The sequence below is a fragment of the Podarcis liolepis genome (assembly GCF_965112155.1).
Source record: "Podarcis liolepis genome assembly, chromosome: 4".
In the NCBI taxonomy this organism is placed as follows: Eukaryota; Metazoa; Chordata; class Lepidosauria; order Squamata; family Lacertidae; genus Podarcis; species Podarcis liolepis.
The window spans coordinates 55,444,313-55,460,996 of NC_139558.1; the positions used below are offsets into that span (position 1 = coordinate 55,444,313).

Consider the following 16,684-nt stretch of genomic DNA (forward strand, 5'->3'; position numbering starts at 1 on the left):
GGAGGAGGGCAAATGTTGTCCCTATTTTCAAAAAGGGGAAAAGAGAGGACCCAAATAATTATCGCCCAGTCAGTCTGACATCAATACCAGGGAAGATTCTTGAGCAGATCACTAAGCAAACAGTCTGTGAGCACCTAGAAAGGAATGCTGTGATCACCAATAGTCAGCATGGATTTCTGAAAAATAAGTCATGTCAGACTAACCTGATCTCGTTTTTTGACAGAATTACAAGCCTGGTAGATGAAGGGAATGCAGTGGATGTAGCCTACCTTGATTTCAGCAAGGCGTTCAACAAGGTGCCCCATGATATTCTTGTAAAGAAGCTGGTAAAGTGCGGTCTTGAATATGCTACCACTCAGTGGATTTGTAACTGGCTGACTGACCGAACCCAAAGGGTGCTCATCAATGGTTCCTCTTCATCCTGGAGAAGTGTGACTAGTGGGGTGCCACAGGGTTCTGTCTTGGGCCCGGTCTTATTCAACATTTTTATCTTTTTTTTAAAAAATAATTTTTATTGCATTTTTTTCAGACATAGAACAAGAAAAGAAAAAGAAAACAGAAAAAATAGTAAAGAAAATCATGTCCTTCCAACAACTTATTTCCACATTCCAACGAACTTCCCCACATCTCCCGCACAATGCATTCTTAACAATAAATTTGTCAGCAAATTGTAACCTTGTTTCGTGTGTTTCTTTGTACTTTCAATTGCAATTTAAGTTTAAATCCCTTATTGTCCATTTACTCTAAAAACATACCATATTAGCATTTTTAACATTTAAACTTGATTCTTTCAATAATATTATCCAATTTCATAGGTATTGCACTCTCATTGCTGGGGCTAGAAATTTAAATTATGCGTCATTTATAATTCATGTAACTTATAATGTTTTTGCAAATAGTTCTTAAATTTTTTCCAATCCTCCTCCATGGCTTCTTCTCCCAGGTCTCGGATTCTGGCGGTCATTTCGGCCAACTCCATATAGTCAATCAGTTGCGTTTGCCACTCTTCCAGCGTGGGAAGATCTTGGGTCTTCCAGTGTTTGGCGACTTATTCAACATTTTTATCAATGACTTGGATGATGGACTCAAGGGCATCCTGATCAAATTTGCAGATGACACCAAACTGGGAGGGGTGGCTAACACCCCAGAGGACAGGATCACACTTCAAAACGACCTTGACAGATTAGAGAACTGGGCAAAAACAAACAAGATAAACTTTAACAGGGAGAAATGTAAAGTATTGCACTTGGGCAAAAAAAATGAGAGGCACAAATACAAGATGGGTGACACCTGGCTTGAGAGCAGTACATGTGAGAAGGATCTAGGAGTCTTGGTTGACCACAAACTTGACATGAGCCAACAGTGTGACGCGGCAGCTAAAAAAGCCAATGCAATTCTGGGCTGCATCAATAGGAGTATAGCATCTAGATCAAGGGAAGTAATAGTGCCACTGTATTCTGCTCTGGTCAGACCTCACCTGGAGTACTGTGTCCAGTTCTGGGCACCACAGTTCAAGAAGGACACAGGCAAACTGGAACGTGTTCAGAGGAGGGCAACCAAAATGGTCAAAGGCCTGGAAACGATGCCTTATGAGGAACGGTTAAGGGAGCTGGGCATGTTTAGCCTGGAGAAGAGGAGGTTAAGGGGTGATATGATAGCCATGTTCAAATATATAAAAGGATGTCATATAGAGGAGGGAGAAAGGTTGTTTTCTGCTGCTCCAGAGAAGCGGACACGGAGCAATGGATCCAAACTACAAGAAAGAAGATTCCACCTAAACATTAGGAAGAACTTCCTGACAGTAAGAGCTGTTCGACAGTGGAATTTGCTGCCAAGGAGTGTGGTGGAGTCTCCTCCTTTGGAGGTCTTTAAGCAGAGGCTTGACAACCATATGTCAGGAGTGCTCTGATGGTGTTTCCTGCTTGGCAGGGGGTTGGACTCGATGGCCCTTGTGGTCTATTCCAACTCTATGGTTCTATGATAACGATCCTGGCCAGATGGATTAGGAGGGGACATTCCAGGTGGAATAGGAATCTGCTTCTGCTGTCTTATTTGTGTGACAAAACTGGTCATCTGGAATCTTGTTGAAGTAGGCAGTGTGTTGGGGAGTGGCTGTTGCAACAGAAAAGCACCATGCTCTCTCAAACCTGCTTTTCCATACAGGAACGGACCAGTTGGGTTAGGTAAAGGTAAAGGTACCCCTGCCCGTATGGGCCAGTCGTGTCTGACTCTAGGGTTGTGCGCCCATCTCACTTAAGAGGCCGGGGGCCAGCGCTGTCCGGAGACACTTCCGGGTCACGTGGCCAGCGTGACGAAGCTGCTCTGGCGAGCCGGCACCAGCGCAGCACACGGAAACGCCGTTTACCTTCCCGCTATAAAGCGGTACCTATTTATCTACTTGCACTTAGGGGTGCTTTCGAACTGCTAGGTGGGCAGGAGCTGGGACCAAAAGACGGGAGCTCACCTCGCCGTGGGGATTCGAACCGCCGACCATGCGATCGGCAAGCCCTAGGCGCTGAGGTTATACCCATAGCGCCACCCGCGCCCCCTAACCAGTTTGGTTAGGTTACTTATATTTGCACACAATGTTTAGTCTCATCCTTACATTCAGGGAACAATCAGCAACTCATCTTAGGAGACAGCACAGAAAACTTGATGAAATCCTGAAAAGATCTCCGCTTAAAAGTCTTGTTGGAAGAGAAGGGTCTTCAATAGGCACCAAAAAGAGAACAGGGATGTCACCCGTCTAATGTTTAATAAGGGGAGGGAATTCCAAAGGGTGTGTGCCACAACACTATAAAGCTAACAAAATAAAATTAAATATTAGAGATACATTGTTATCATGTCAAATATTTGGGGTTTTGTGAAGAATATGCCTTGTTACACTAGTGTTCAATAAACATTACTCAATTCCGTCTGAACACAAGTTTTTGCTTTCTTTATTTCACTCTTAAATAGTACTTACAAAAATTTCCAGAGGCCCTGTTAAGTCTGTTACGGTAAAAGTGTATTGAAGCATGTTATTGAAGCTGCAGTGCTTTGTGCGTACCAGAATGTAAGCATGCCTGGAACATGTTTCTTATGGTATAAGCTTTCATAGACTGCAGTCTTCGAAGGTGCTAATATTTACTTACAAGAATGGCAACTTTGTACTTTCCTCAGTCTCCCTTCAAAGAGAAACGAGTCTCAAACTGGTTACAACAAAGAGGGACCTAAAATACATTGCAAGCGCCTTATAAACTTTCCTGAATTGGCAAACACACGCAGCGGTGGGATATGGAAGAGCCAGTATAGAGGGAAATGAAAAAGAGACGGGAGCAATTACTGGACCTGGGGGAAAAAGTTACAGTGGTCAATTACCGAGACAGCATTTTCTACATGAAAAAAGTTCCCAGCAACTGCGCAGCTTATTGCTCTACCAGTTCAACGGGGCTAACTGTATCCCACCCAACCACCACTTAAAAAGAAAAGAAAAAGTGGAAGCATTCCTTCTATCCACGTGTTACAGGCTAAACGTCTGTACCCTTGCCCAAGTGGGTGGGATAACCCACCCTTTTTTTAATCCCCCCCCTCGGTCAATAGCCAATCACTTAGCATTCTCCCTCGGCCCGCGTTAATTTAACCCAGGTCTTTCTCCTGGTTGGGCAACTCTCTATCAGATTGGCAGCCCAACTGGGTTAGCGTCACTGGCCCTGAAGGAAAGAAAGAGCGCCGCTTTCGCAGGTAGCGCGCGCGCGCGAGAGAGAGAGAGGTGCGCGCGCGCCTTTGGAACGTAGCTGACGCGCTTCTCGCCCAGCGCCCCCTCAGCGACCGCTCCGGTGGTCGGAGGCGCCTATTCTCCTGCCACCTCCCCCCCCCCCCGCTCCACTTGGCTCCCCGCGTGCGCCTGCTATTGTCCACTCCTGCCGTGCTCCTAACTCCAAACGCCCCGCTGTTCGCCGCCGGCTCGGCTCATTGGGCCGCGTCGGTTAGATTGGCCCGCGGCGCAGCCAATGGAGCTCGGTTTCCAAGGAACCGGCAGGCCCCGCCCACCGCAGCGCTTGCGGTAACAATATGGCAGCGGCCGCTATTGGCAGAATGAGCTCGTCTTGAGCGCGGCGGCGGCGGCGGCGGCACTGGCGACCCTGGCACTGCAGCGGGAAAGGAGCCATCGTGAGCGCCTGCCCTTCTCGAGCGCGCTGCTCCCTTGCCTCGTGTCCGGCGACGCTCGGCCGGGGCGTCCCGAGTGCTGGTAAGTAACGTCCCTGCTTGGCTTATGAGGCGGACGGAATGAATGGAGGGCTGGCTGGCTGCTGTGGAAGCGGGAGAAATGGAGATGCGGAGAGAGACGCCCCCTCCCTCCCTCTCTCCCTCCGTGTCCTTTCCCCGCCGGGGTCCCCGTCTCCTCGAGCCGGTAGGAGCGAGGCTGGAGCCCTGCGCTGTGCGCATTTCTCAGGCACAATGAATGGACAGGCGGTCGTCGGAATGGGGACTGCTTTGGTGCGAGGAGGGCCGAGGAGAGGGCGTGCGAGAGAGACGGCCCACTGGGCTAGTGCTTGTTCCTACGAGCAGTAGAAGCTCCTTTCCACCCCCCGACACTCTGCTACCCGAGGGGCCATCGCTCTGTTGTGAACATCAGCTTGGAGGGAGGGGGTGTCTCTCTGTCTGTCTGTCTGTCTGTCTCTCCGCTTGAGTGTAATCTTCTGCGCTCAGACCCGATGTTACATTCTCGCCGTCCAGGGATTAGGAAGCTGGATAAAGCTTTGGGATAACCTCTGGCTGCTGTGCCTCTGGCGCGATGCGGCCGGTGTGTGTGCAGCTGCGAGGAAAACATTCGCACAATGGCAAGGAGGAAGAAAGGAAGATAATCGTTTGTTCTCCCAGAAAGGGTATAATGGCACAGATGGATCAGAGGGATTTTGGTACACCCCCCCCCAACACACACACACACACACACACACACAGAATAATCCTTTCCCCAACCTCTCATTTGCATCTCAAATGCTCTTGAGATCAAAGCCAATAAACTGTCCATAGGAGCTAGCCAGTGTAATGTGGAGTGTGCCTCTTAAACGTGTGGTGGAGTCACTGATGTGCTTGTGTGTTATGGTCCCCTCGTTTTGCGACATTGCCACACCGCTAGTACTGCTGCAAGCTGCTTGCGATGTCCTGTCCCGTTGGAGAAGGGGAGAGGGTTGCTTTTGTTTATAGACTGCATCCTTGGTCATATTTGGTGAATAGTGTTTAGATTCAAATACTCATAACTCAGGCAGGAGGCGGATGTAGGTGACATATTGCTAAGGAACCAATGCTTATGTAGTCAATTTCCAGAGATTTCTTCCCGGTCAATGATTGGACACATGTAAATATGGATGTAGTGAGTTTTGATGGTTTGATTGGACAACACTGTATATCTGGGGTGCTCTGCATAATTCATCCTGCTTTCATGAGGATTTTTTAAAATCACAAATACAGCCAGCACAAAGACCCCGAAACACGATGGTTTAGAAAGTTCTCAGTTTTCTGGCTGTAAGCCTTGTCAGGGAATAAGCCCCATTTAATTCAGAGGGAATTACTTCAGAGTAAGTATGTATAGGATCGTGCTGCATGCTATGTAAAACTTGTAAGCTGTTTGTTGTGACAACTGAATCCCATCAACATGGAAAATTAGTTTCACTTGAGTTTTTTTTTCTTTTTCTTTTAAATTGCTCTCCAGCTTTCTTGTCAGATCAGTTACATTGTGTCAGTGAATGCATTTTAAATAGCTGTAGATGGATGCCATGGAAAGTAATAGGATTTGAAAATTAACATAACTTCTCTCTTTCTTGCTTGGAAAGAACACTTCTCTGTGGAAATACTCAGTGCTGCTAAGACATGCCAAATTACTTGACAAACTAAAAAACAAGTCAGAATTTAATGTCTGTCTTTAAGTGGGTATGTAGTTTAAGAAGGTAAGGTAGTTCTGCTGTAATTTACATTTTGTAAGTCTGCTGCATGCTGTGTTCTGCATTGTGACCCCCCCAAGTGCAGCTTGCTTTGTTTAAGGAACATATTAGTTGCAGATGATGCAATGCATATGTATAGTGTGTTTAGTAAATATGAATATATAAGAAGCAGCTTCAGGGGAAATATGTTGCAGCATTGTTATTGAAAATTAAAATGTACCAGCCTGTTCAGTGTTTTGGGTTTCAGAAGTATGTGTACTGTATACATGTTCAGCGTGGTCCAGTCTTGCAAATTTTTACAGTACATAAGTAGATGCTTTGTGTATTTGTATCCTATAAATCTATCTTTGTAGAGTAGTGTAGCAGGCTAATCTTTTAGACCTCATTCCTTCAAACAGATGTAGGAATGGAATCCTAGTGTTTCTTTATCTGGTAGCTTCAGCTTGCTGCTATGATATAGCGTACAAATGAATGAATGCAATGTTGTTTCCATACACAGAGTTCTCTGCTCCCCACCGCCTTCTAATGTAAAGAGGCTCAAGGTAAGGAACAACATGGATGAGTGTGTTTTTGATTGGATACTAGAGGATTGTGTGCTCTTCTCAGACGGGGAAGCCGGAAGTTGAGGCTGGCTTTCTTCACTCTTGGTGATAAAATGGAAACCAATCTTTTCTTGTGGTGCACCTGAGTCTGAAAACTCACTGGTGCTCCTTTATCAGTATGAATCAGTGGGTGAAGAGATGGACTGCAGTGTTGGGGAGAGATATGGTTCATGTGTTCTATTGTTCACAATACCCTCTTTCTGTATTGTGTGTGCCTTTACTAAGAGTCAACAAGGAAGTGTTCCATTTCTCCAGCACATGAGATTGAGTTCTCACATACGCGTCCCTTGTTCAGTGACCGCAACTATGATTCCTTGACTGCATTAATATATAAGACAGCCATTATAGATCAAACCAAAGGTAAGGCTTTCATATCCTCTTACACTTCATACAACACAATACAGTAGAACCTCTACTTACGACCGCCTCTACTTGCGCCCAATCGAATTCGTGACCACGGCAAACTCGGAAGTACCATATTTTTCTGTTTATAAAACTAGGTTTTTCCCCTAAAAAATAATGTCAGAAATTAGGGGGTGTCTTATACACGGGGCCATCTTCCCCCATTTTCTTAAATCTGAGTCCCCAAAAATAGGCGGCATACATGGGGGCGTCTTATAGACGGAAAAATATGGTAAATACTAGGTTTGCCCCATTTTGTGCACACGCAGAAGCGGCTTCTGCCGTTTACGCATGTGCAGAAGTGGCTGTCGCCGTCTGCACATGTGCACAATGGTGCTTCTACCAGTGACCTGTTTTGCCTAAAGGATGGGCCACCGGAACAGATTATGGTGGTAAGTAGAGGTTCCACTGTACTCATCAGTGGCATTAATTCCCATGTTGAACAGCAAGTGTTGGACACATCATGTTCTGCACGTGTGAGCTGAGCTTTATTCATAAAATGAACATGTAGCTTCCAACTAATCCATAGTTTAGAGAGGCTACCAGCAGGTACTTAAATAACCAGAGATATGAAAGCTCACAGGCATGAATCTGTCATGGACTTGCTGGATGCAGAGGAATGGTGGGAGACACCAGCTGGGGAACTCCCAGGAGAAGAAGGCTCAGAGCCAGGGGATTGGTGGTGGAGCAATGATGTGTGGTCAGAGGAAGAAGAAGGAGCAGACTGGGAGGAGGAGGTGTTGGAAACAGAAGAGGTAACAGGGTTTAGTGAGCAGAAAGAGACTGTGGCAGAGAGCAGTTTAGACTCATGGCTGGAGAGGAGGGTGGCCAAGAGGCAAGAGTTGAGACAGGCTGCTGAAGAATCCAGGGAGTCTCTCCCTCGTGCTGCAACCAGCTCTCTTCCCCCCATGTCTCCTAGAACATGCAGAGAAATGAAGAGAGCAGAGCTCTTTTTGGTTGTGCACAGACATACCGTATTTTTTGCACCATAACACTCACTTTTTTCCTCCTAGAAAGTAAGGGGAAATGTCTGTGCGTGTTATGGAGCGAATGCCTGCGGGTGGCGGGGGGGATCTGCTGCAGTCGTGAGCAGAGGATCCATGGTTCCCCTTCCTTCCCTCCTCCGTGTTTACAAAGCATGGATCCACATGGATCCTCAGGATTTTTGCATTGGGCTACTCCAAACTCACTGTCAGATCACATGTCTGTGGCCACAGCATGAACCACAAAAATCATATATCCACTATTTCATTTAGAATATTTTTTTCTTGTTTTCCTCCTCTAAAAACTATGTGCGTGCTATGGTCTGGTGCGTGTTATAGAGCGAAAAATACAGTAGTTTGTGACTGCGTGGGAAATAGCCTTGAGAGGAGGAGCCTTAGAGAGTGGTGGGAAGATGGGGACCTTTAGTCCTTGTAACTGCCTCATTGGAGCAGTACCTACTGGGAAGAGTTGCTGTGATCACTAGTCATGCACTATTATGGTTTCTTTGAATAATTAACTGTACTTACACCTTGTTTTTTTTATCGCTGACCTATGTTTGACTCTGACAGAATCCATTATTTCCTTTTGTAATGAACCTAGATGTGCTAGGCAGAAATAGCACTAAAATTAGTTCTGTGGCTTAGGATGCAATACTGTATGCGTAGTTTCCTGGGAGAAGCCCTGTTGATCATAGCATGACTTGCTTTCGACTATTCAGCTGGGTGGGGAACTTCAGGTCCGGGGGCTAATGCAGCTCTCCAGGTCTTCCTATGTGGCTCTCCCTAGATCACACCATCTCAAGCCACACCTCTTACTGACCTCCTTAAGTGCTTTTGCTTAGCTGAGATCAATCCATGAACTGTGATAATGCCATTTGCTTGCATGGATGGAGAAATGTGGGTATGAGTGTGTGTGTGTGTGTGTGTATGTGTGTGTGTGTGTGTGTGTGTGTGTACCAACCTTTGACTTTTGCCTGGGTGGAATGTACCCTACTGTACAAATGAAAGAGTCACATCCAGGGCTCTGTCTTATCTTCCCCTTCTACCCCCACTGTCATGTGACCCCTGGAAGGTTTCCCACAAGGGAACATGGCCCTCAGACTGAAAATATAACTGATATAACTGATATACAGTATATACTGTGTGTGTATGTGTGTGTGTGTGTATACACAGACACATACATACACTGATATATATATACACTGATAAACCTGATATACAGTATATTTCAAGCATAAAACAGTCACTCAAATTAAGCCTTGCTTTTTGCTTAGCATGTAATGCAGGAAGAGACTTGCTTATATTAAACAGGGTGGGGGGGAACAGAACCCTTGCATACCTGGCAGCAGACTGTGGTACCCAGTTCTGGAACCTTCTTTGTTCTCGTATTAAAACAAAAATTGACTTGCTCTTACACTCAATGATATATTAAAGGGAAGCTTGGAGATTACAGAGCTTTTGGGTCACAATAAAACCACAGCTGTTAACTTGTCTGAGGATTACACTGCGGATAAATTCACACAAACTTGCAAGAATCTGGAGTTTTTATGTTAAAAGTAACCACGTCATTAAAAACAATATGTGACCATTATGGCATCGAACCCAGCTGAAAAACAGGTACTTATCCAACAGGAGACTGGCACTTAGGTGTTTTGCCAGGGGATCACTTGCCGCTTTAACGTTTGCGTGTACATACTACTGCTTCCTAGTCCCTGATTAGATCTCTTCTTCCCGTGTTTTTGAAACTGGCAGAAACGTTTTCAATAACACTTCAGCACTAAGATAAATGATTCAAGAAGGTTGAATGACACTTACTGTCATCTTTATTGTTAAGAACCCCAGCATGGGCGAAGCTGAAATGATCCTCAGGGAAATCCCTCCTGCACACTGCTCCTTGATTATAACCATGTAAAACTTGCACTGTGCTAATGCAGGCTGCTCTATTGTGGCAAATGGGGCACTGCCCCACCAACTCCCAGATTAATACAGTAATAATTTTTCAATTGATGTTAATGAATGGAGACAATCCGTATACTGCTTTGCACATGCAGTTCAGTTTTCTGTATTAAAATGAGACACACAAATCTGCACGTGCCTTTGAGCATTCAGAGAAGACTTGACCCGGACAATAGGCCAACATTTTTTCATGATAAAGTAGCCCTGTGGCTGAGTGTCACAGTTACCCCAGTTTGTCCATTAGGGCACATGGGATAATGACCCACCACCAACCTCATTCTGCCCTCAGCCAGCCTCCAGCTGCCTAACCTCTTACTGAGAACCAACCCAGGAGGTGGCATTGCCTGTAAGCTTCCTCATGTTTCTTAGCTTCAGTGTTGTCCTTGTAGAACTCTGCAGGGAGGAAGATGGGGACAAAACTTGAAATAATTTGCTCTGGCTCCGCCTACCACTAGTTTCCCTGCCTTCTGCCTTACTAGTCTCCATGGGCCCCAGCCACTGTTATACTGTGCAAAACAGATGGGAGAATTGCCAGGCCTGCTCAATCAAGGAATTTGGATGTGTTTGCATTTATCACTCATTTTGCGCATATCCTTCCTCTGCTTCGCTCCATTTTAGCTTCCAGTAGCACCTTAAAGACCAACTAAGTTAGTTCTTGGTATGAGCTTTCGTGTGCATGCACACTTCTTCCATTTTAGCTGTTTGTTTCACAAGCGAAGGATTTATCTTTTGCTATGGCAATATTCATATGAGCATAGGTAAACAACATTGGGTACTTCTGCAAAGCTTGTTAAGGAACAAGTGACTCACTGCTCTCTCCTCAAAGAGGATCTTTCTCATTTGGAGGAATGGTTAACTTTGATTTAAACCTTCTACATTGGTTTCTGTTCTCCCTTGGACAGAGGAAAGAGTGTTGCTCTGTTAACAGTCTCAACATATGCAGGGCATTCTATTTTAAAATGTGGGTGAAATCCAGTGTTGTGCAGGTGGGTGTGCTCTTCGAGACTTCACTTTCCTCTCCTCCCCCATTTGCCTTCAAGATCTGTTCTGGAGGGGCCCTCCAGTTTTCTGGAGAAGATTTGGAGGGCTTCAGAGTGAAGAAGAGCAAGGAAAGCCTTGGATACAGGCTGCACATTTTTACTTGTGCTATTTTAGTTCATCAGCATTTTATGTGCAATGCATAGTGCAGTTGGTGGGGGGGGGGAGAGAATATAAGGGATTTCTTTTGCACACAGATACTTCATGTGCAGGCTTGAAGAAGTCTCTCTGTAATCCAGCTGTGGCTATAGAAACTTAGAAGGTCAGGAGAACAGGAGGCATGTTAAGCTGAAAGGTATAGCTTCGTGTTAGGAGTTTGTAGTTTCTGACAGTGATCTTATGATCCTATGTTTGTTTATTCAAAAGAAAACCTCACTAAGTACAGTGGCATTTAATTTTTGTGTAGGACTGTGGCCTTGGTTTCTATAATAATTAATATATTGCATTTATTGTAGATCTTCTTTATTTTGACTTTTATTTTATTGTTATAGGTTATATGTTCATATGCAACCAAATTTATAAGTCAAAGCAAGTATACAGTATTTATATTTTTTAAATTTAAAAATCAATGAAAAAACAAACGATAAAACCCCAAGCATCTTGTTTTTATCCCTCTACTCGGGTTTTCCCTCATTTCTTACCAAATGAGCACACACACACATATATTACGTTACCTACTTGTAAAATTGTACAAGTGGTGAGTTTTGGATTTCAGTTCCCTGAACAATAAATATCTTACTGGCAATGCATTTTGTTTTATAATAAAGTAATAAATTGCCCCTTTCCAATGCCTTTTGAGATGTTCTGGGTTAATCATATTTAAATGGGTTCCTGAAAACTATTTGTGTGATCTTCGTTTACTTGGGAATAGGTTGCACTGATTCATGCCCACTCCCACAGTTTATATACAAGGACATGTACAAAGGATTGTAGTCTTGGGGAAAATGTTTATAGGGAAAATGTTTTGGGGATATTATGAATTTTTAGGGGGGGGGAATGTATTGCCCCTACTGTAATAAAAATGGCAAGGATCAACCACCTCTAAATCAGTTGCCTGTCCATGTCAAGGCCACATTTCACCAGCTTCTTGCTTGCAGATCCCTTTGTGGGGTCTGGAATCTGGGAGTGGCTGTGACAGCTTTCCCCAGGCACAGAGTGCATTTGAACGAGCCCTCTCTGAGAACTGAGAGATGAACATGGATGCCATGGGGAGAGGGGAGGCTATTTCTTCCCCTCCAACGTTTCATACTACTTGTGTTTTTCTTCTGCTCCCCATACACATCAAGAGTACCTAATTGTTTGCCACCTCACATATTTTGACTGCTCTTGATAATCAAGCAAAATCTGTGGTTGCTCCTGACTCTTGCCCCTTCCCCAACTTGTTTGAGGGGCAGGATCTTGCCTCCAACATTGGTTCTGCTGCTTCGGAGTGCCTCCAAAGTTCTGTGCAACTGAAGATACAAGAGCTCGCTGCTCACCTGCGCAGAAGAGTAGAGCCACATTCCTGTGCTTTCATTAAGTTTCAGAAGCACACAGAAGCCCAGCACAAGTAGATCAAGGCAAAGGCTGGTAACTTAAGTCAGGGGCCTGCAGAAGTGGCAGGACTGCTTGCTGCCTCTAAAACCCAATGAGAGTTAAGAACCGCTGACTGCTTCTTTCTTTGGACTCGAGCAGGAGTCCACAGAATAAAGTATGTGTTTGCCACTGACAAGTGTATTTGGACATTTGCTGCTTCTTGACTTTTTTATTATTATTAAGGGGTGACTGTTGGACCTGAGTTCTTGAAGGTTTTTTTTTGAATATGTTCAAGATCTGGCCTTTACCTTGCTGAGAATCTTTTCCTTTCCCTAATCACTTTGGCCTCCCCTGTTGAAATTTGAAAGGGCACCCAATCTGTTGGTCAGAGTCTAATTGAGCCAAGTTGTTGTTGTTTTTTAAAGAAAAGGATGTTGGCTTAAACAAAATGATTCTTTGGGGTTCAGGGAGCCATGACTATTTAACGTGGCATGGTACTGCTTTAAATGTATAGTGCAGATGAGGCCTATTTGCTTGTTGTATGGTAATGAAAATAATGGTTTGCGTGATAGTTTGCGTATTTTTCCACAGAAACATCCCTTCAGGGACACTGCTCCTCTTCTTAGAGTTTCTCTACTCAAGATAGCACTCAAGCACACATAAATCATATTGAGCTACTCCTAAACTTGAGCTGCAGGATTGAAAAGTTATGGTTTCCATAGCAACTGTTACTGAAGCCTCTTCGGATGTATGCAACATTTCCCCCTTTTAAAAGGCTTACCCTTTCATGCTTTATCACGTCAACTCCTCCTTCCTGCCCACACCCTGCTTTCATTCCTCCCACTCTCCTCTCAGCTCTTCTTTCCTTTCTCATTTTCCTGCTTTCTCCTGTTCATCCCACGAACAGCTTCATGACGCCTTTTGTGCTTCCACCTACTCTTGGAACAGCTGCAAGATGCACGGACCAGAAAATCGCTACTTAGACATCAAGTGTCTGTTGCCCCTCTGTGCTCTGTGTTTTAACTGTGTGGGTTTCTCCACCCCCAAACAACAACAGTTCCGACAAACAATGTGTGATAGCACTCCACAATACAGATAGGAGCTTAGTCACTTTGAGATTTTTTTGGGGGGGGTAGTCGGTCTTTTGGAGCTTGTGGGTAAATATGGGCATATGGAATTGGGATAGAGTGCTATGGGCACCATCCCTTCCTGGCTGCTCCCCCCGCCCCCATGTCACCCCAGAGAGACAGATATGCATATTCTTTACTTTTTATAGGGTTCAGGTTAAATCCAGATCTGGTAAAATCTTCAAAACAGATTTTCTTGAATTTTCATGGTCTCCAGAAAGCTACTGTCAAATCATAACTTCTGATAGTAAAAAATCACAAAAGTGGTGCTTGCTAGCATCACAAAACACATTGAACCAAGACACAAAACCTCATGATTTTTTTTACATAGGATGCCACAAAACTATCAACAGATTGCAGAGCGCATCACTGAACGCACATAGAGTTGAAAGAGAATGTGGAAGATAGTGGAAAAGAACATTTCTGACTCTTGCCTTTATGGTTTTCGGGCAAAGGTAATAATAAAAAATAATACAGTTCTGTGTCTTTATTCCCCACCTCCTAAAATCTATATTTATGTAAGAGGGATGTGCCGTTGAGTTGTTGTGTCTTTGAAATAATTTCCAACTGGTCCAATAAAATAACTTTGGAAAAATAACATTAAATTTGTTGTTCACGTGTTATTTCCACACTAACTGTACATTATTGAAGTATTCCCCAAATCAAATATTTGCATTCAATTATCTCAGGATAACTGTTTCTATACACAGAACTCTAACACATGAAAACTGTTGCTCTGCTCTCTGGATTGTGATGTAAACCACGAACTTTAAACCACCATCTATTGAAAACACTGCTAAACTGGAATGGATATTCCTAGATGCCTGTAGTATTTGAAGTTATAATTTAGAGCCACAATTAAAACTAGATATTCTATAAAGCTTTGTTTTATATGGGTGTGTGGTACGAGCAGTCTACATAGACTCAATAATGACTTGCTGTTGTTGCTTCAATTGTTATTATTTATTATCTGGGAAGCAGCTGCCATTTCGTTAGCTGTATATCACTCCACTAGAAACCCAAGGTTAGTGCAATTAGCAGTGATTCCATAAAGCCTGAAGGTTGTTTGGGAATTCCAGGCAGAATTCCTTAAGTGTAAGCTCTGATACAGGAGCATTACATTACTGAACAGGGCACCTTGGGAGATTTTGTTTTCTCTTGTAGTCATGTTACAGCACAGCCTGTCTTCCTTTGGATGCACAGTAGGCTATGTAACAATTTTCATTTTAATGAGCTTCTCTTAAGGTATGGAAGAAAACCCTGTATGAACCTCCCTAATAAACAAAGGAAGGTGGATACATAGGGTGTTGTATACATAGGACATGGGTATTTGTGGTACTTCTTAAGACTCCAGTGTATACATTATAAAAAGGAGAAAGAATCTGAAGAATGTTCTATACAGCAAACTCATCTAGAGGGTCAACAAAAGTAGAGCAATGCCTAGTTTTTGCTTTGTTTAATTTTATGTAAACCACTGAGAAGCATTTCTGAAGGGTGGTATACCTATTTTAAGGATTAGTTTATAGTAGTGTTTCTAATCAGATGTGAGACATTAAAGCAAATTTGCATCTTTGTTCTTGGCTCAAAAGATGCACATGCAATAACTGGTCTAGAAAAGGTCAGGGAAAACCTCTGTGGCCATGACTATGCCTCCCATTTGAAATCAAATTTAAAGCAAAACCATTTAAATTTGGCTGGATTGCATACTTGGTGGTTGCAAGATGTGCTGGCAATGTCTTTCCTTGGTGGACAGAGGGTTCTGGCTAGCTGAATTTTCCCACGCTACCCAACACTTAGGGACTCTCGTTTGGTTGGCATGTGTTGTCAGCGAAACAGGTTCTTCATGGGTGGCTTTTACTCATAACTGATTAGTCAGGGGATTATTACATAAGTGGGTTGGTGCAGAAGATGTCAATAGAACATGGCTCATAACGAGAGCAGGAAAAACTCAGGGTGAACTGAATAAAGTGATGGGGTTGACCATTGTGCCGTATTCCCATACCTGAATATGAATCATCCATGAATCATATTTAAGAAATGGACTCAATTATCTTGGGGTGCAGCTCACTTTTGTACCCCTGAAATTTTTGTACCCCTGTGCTGAAACACATGCACAGCTTAGCTTTCCCAACCCTCTCCAGAACACCTCTGCACCAGGCCGCCATTGTGGAACAAGCCCATAATGCCAAGGCTTCAGTACCTTTCCTGGTAACATCTAACAGCTTGTTATTCCCCAGTAATCTTCTGTGTGACAGCACCACTTTTTCCCTAGGAATAACCTGCATGTTGGGTAATTCAAGTCCTTCCAGAACACCCAGTAGCTTATTCTTGGAGTGTTCAGGCTAGTTGTGGTACTGAATGTCAGTGACAGCCTGATTGTGTCATCCTGTTGCTCAGAGATGGCCTCTCTAGGACATCCCCATGTCCTGTTTTGTGGAATCACCAGTTATGTGTCTAACTGCTTAATAAAACAAATACTTTGACATTTATTCATTTTCTTTTTCTTTTGGGATGAAAATCAGACTTCAGAAAATAGAATGCCATCCAGGTTAATCCACCAGTGATTCCAAAGTGCATGTAGCCAACATGGAGCTTTCAGATATTGTGGGACTCTAGCTCCCATTATCCCCAGCCAGCTTGACCATTGACCAGGGATGATGGAAATGGTAATCCATCAACACCTGGGCACCATTTTGGCTTCCTTTGCTCTGACATTTGTCTTCCATCGGCATTTCACTGAACAAGCAAGAGACTGTTCATTGTTTTCTTCAGTGCATCCTACCCTATTATTGGGGGAAAAAAGTCTTTTGCAACACTGGTGTTTTAATGCAAGAATGATCTCATAAAGCTTTGAAGAACTTCCATCAGTTGTGCAGAGATTTACCTGCAGAGATCCTCTGAAATCTAAGGATTAAAACTTGGCATACGTATGTGCTTATTGTGCCAGGAAATATCCCCCCTGTATTACCCTGTGTATTAAATGTTGCCATTACATCATTTAGCAGGCCTGTAGCCGCGTGTTTTATGATATGGCACCATGAGGGTAGATAGGGAGACGCCTGAGGCAGTATTAAACAGCAGTACAACCCTAAGATTGAAACTTTAATTTACTAAACAGTAATATAATAATGCTTATT

The 16,684-nt window shown here is 43.9% G+C and overlaps 1 protein-coding gene and 1 long non-coding RNA gene across 8 annotated transcripts in view; one reads left to right on the forward strand and one right to left on the reverse strand.

Annotated features, from left to right (window-relative positions):
• The first annotated feature begins 4,032 nt into the window (after positions 1–4,032).
• Positions 4,033–16,684, forward strand: part of TIAM1 (TIAM Rac1 associated GEF 1) — a 188,274-nt gene continuing 175,622 nt past the window's right edge. For 4 of the 7 annotated variants that reach the window (XM_083500329.1, XM_083500326.1, XM_083500318.1 and 1 more), the window contains exon 1: positions 4,035–4,231. The gene's annotated coding sequence lies outside the window, so the exon portion shown is untranslated. Of the gene's footprint in view, positions 4,232–5,474; positions 5,562–16,684 lie in introns of those variants that run through there. The other 3 variants (XM_083500321.1, XM_083500317.1, XM_083500323.1) reach the window with 3 other exon arrangements.
• LOC310705644 lies at positions 9,135–15,791 on the reverse strand. The gene is made up of 3 exons (XR_014525420.1): positions 15,748–15,791; positions 13,202–13,368; positions 9,135–10,260 (listed from the first exon to the last, which is right to left on the reverse strand). It is a non-coding gene; the product is annotated as an uncharacterized lncRNA (long non-coding RNA).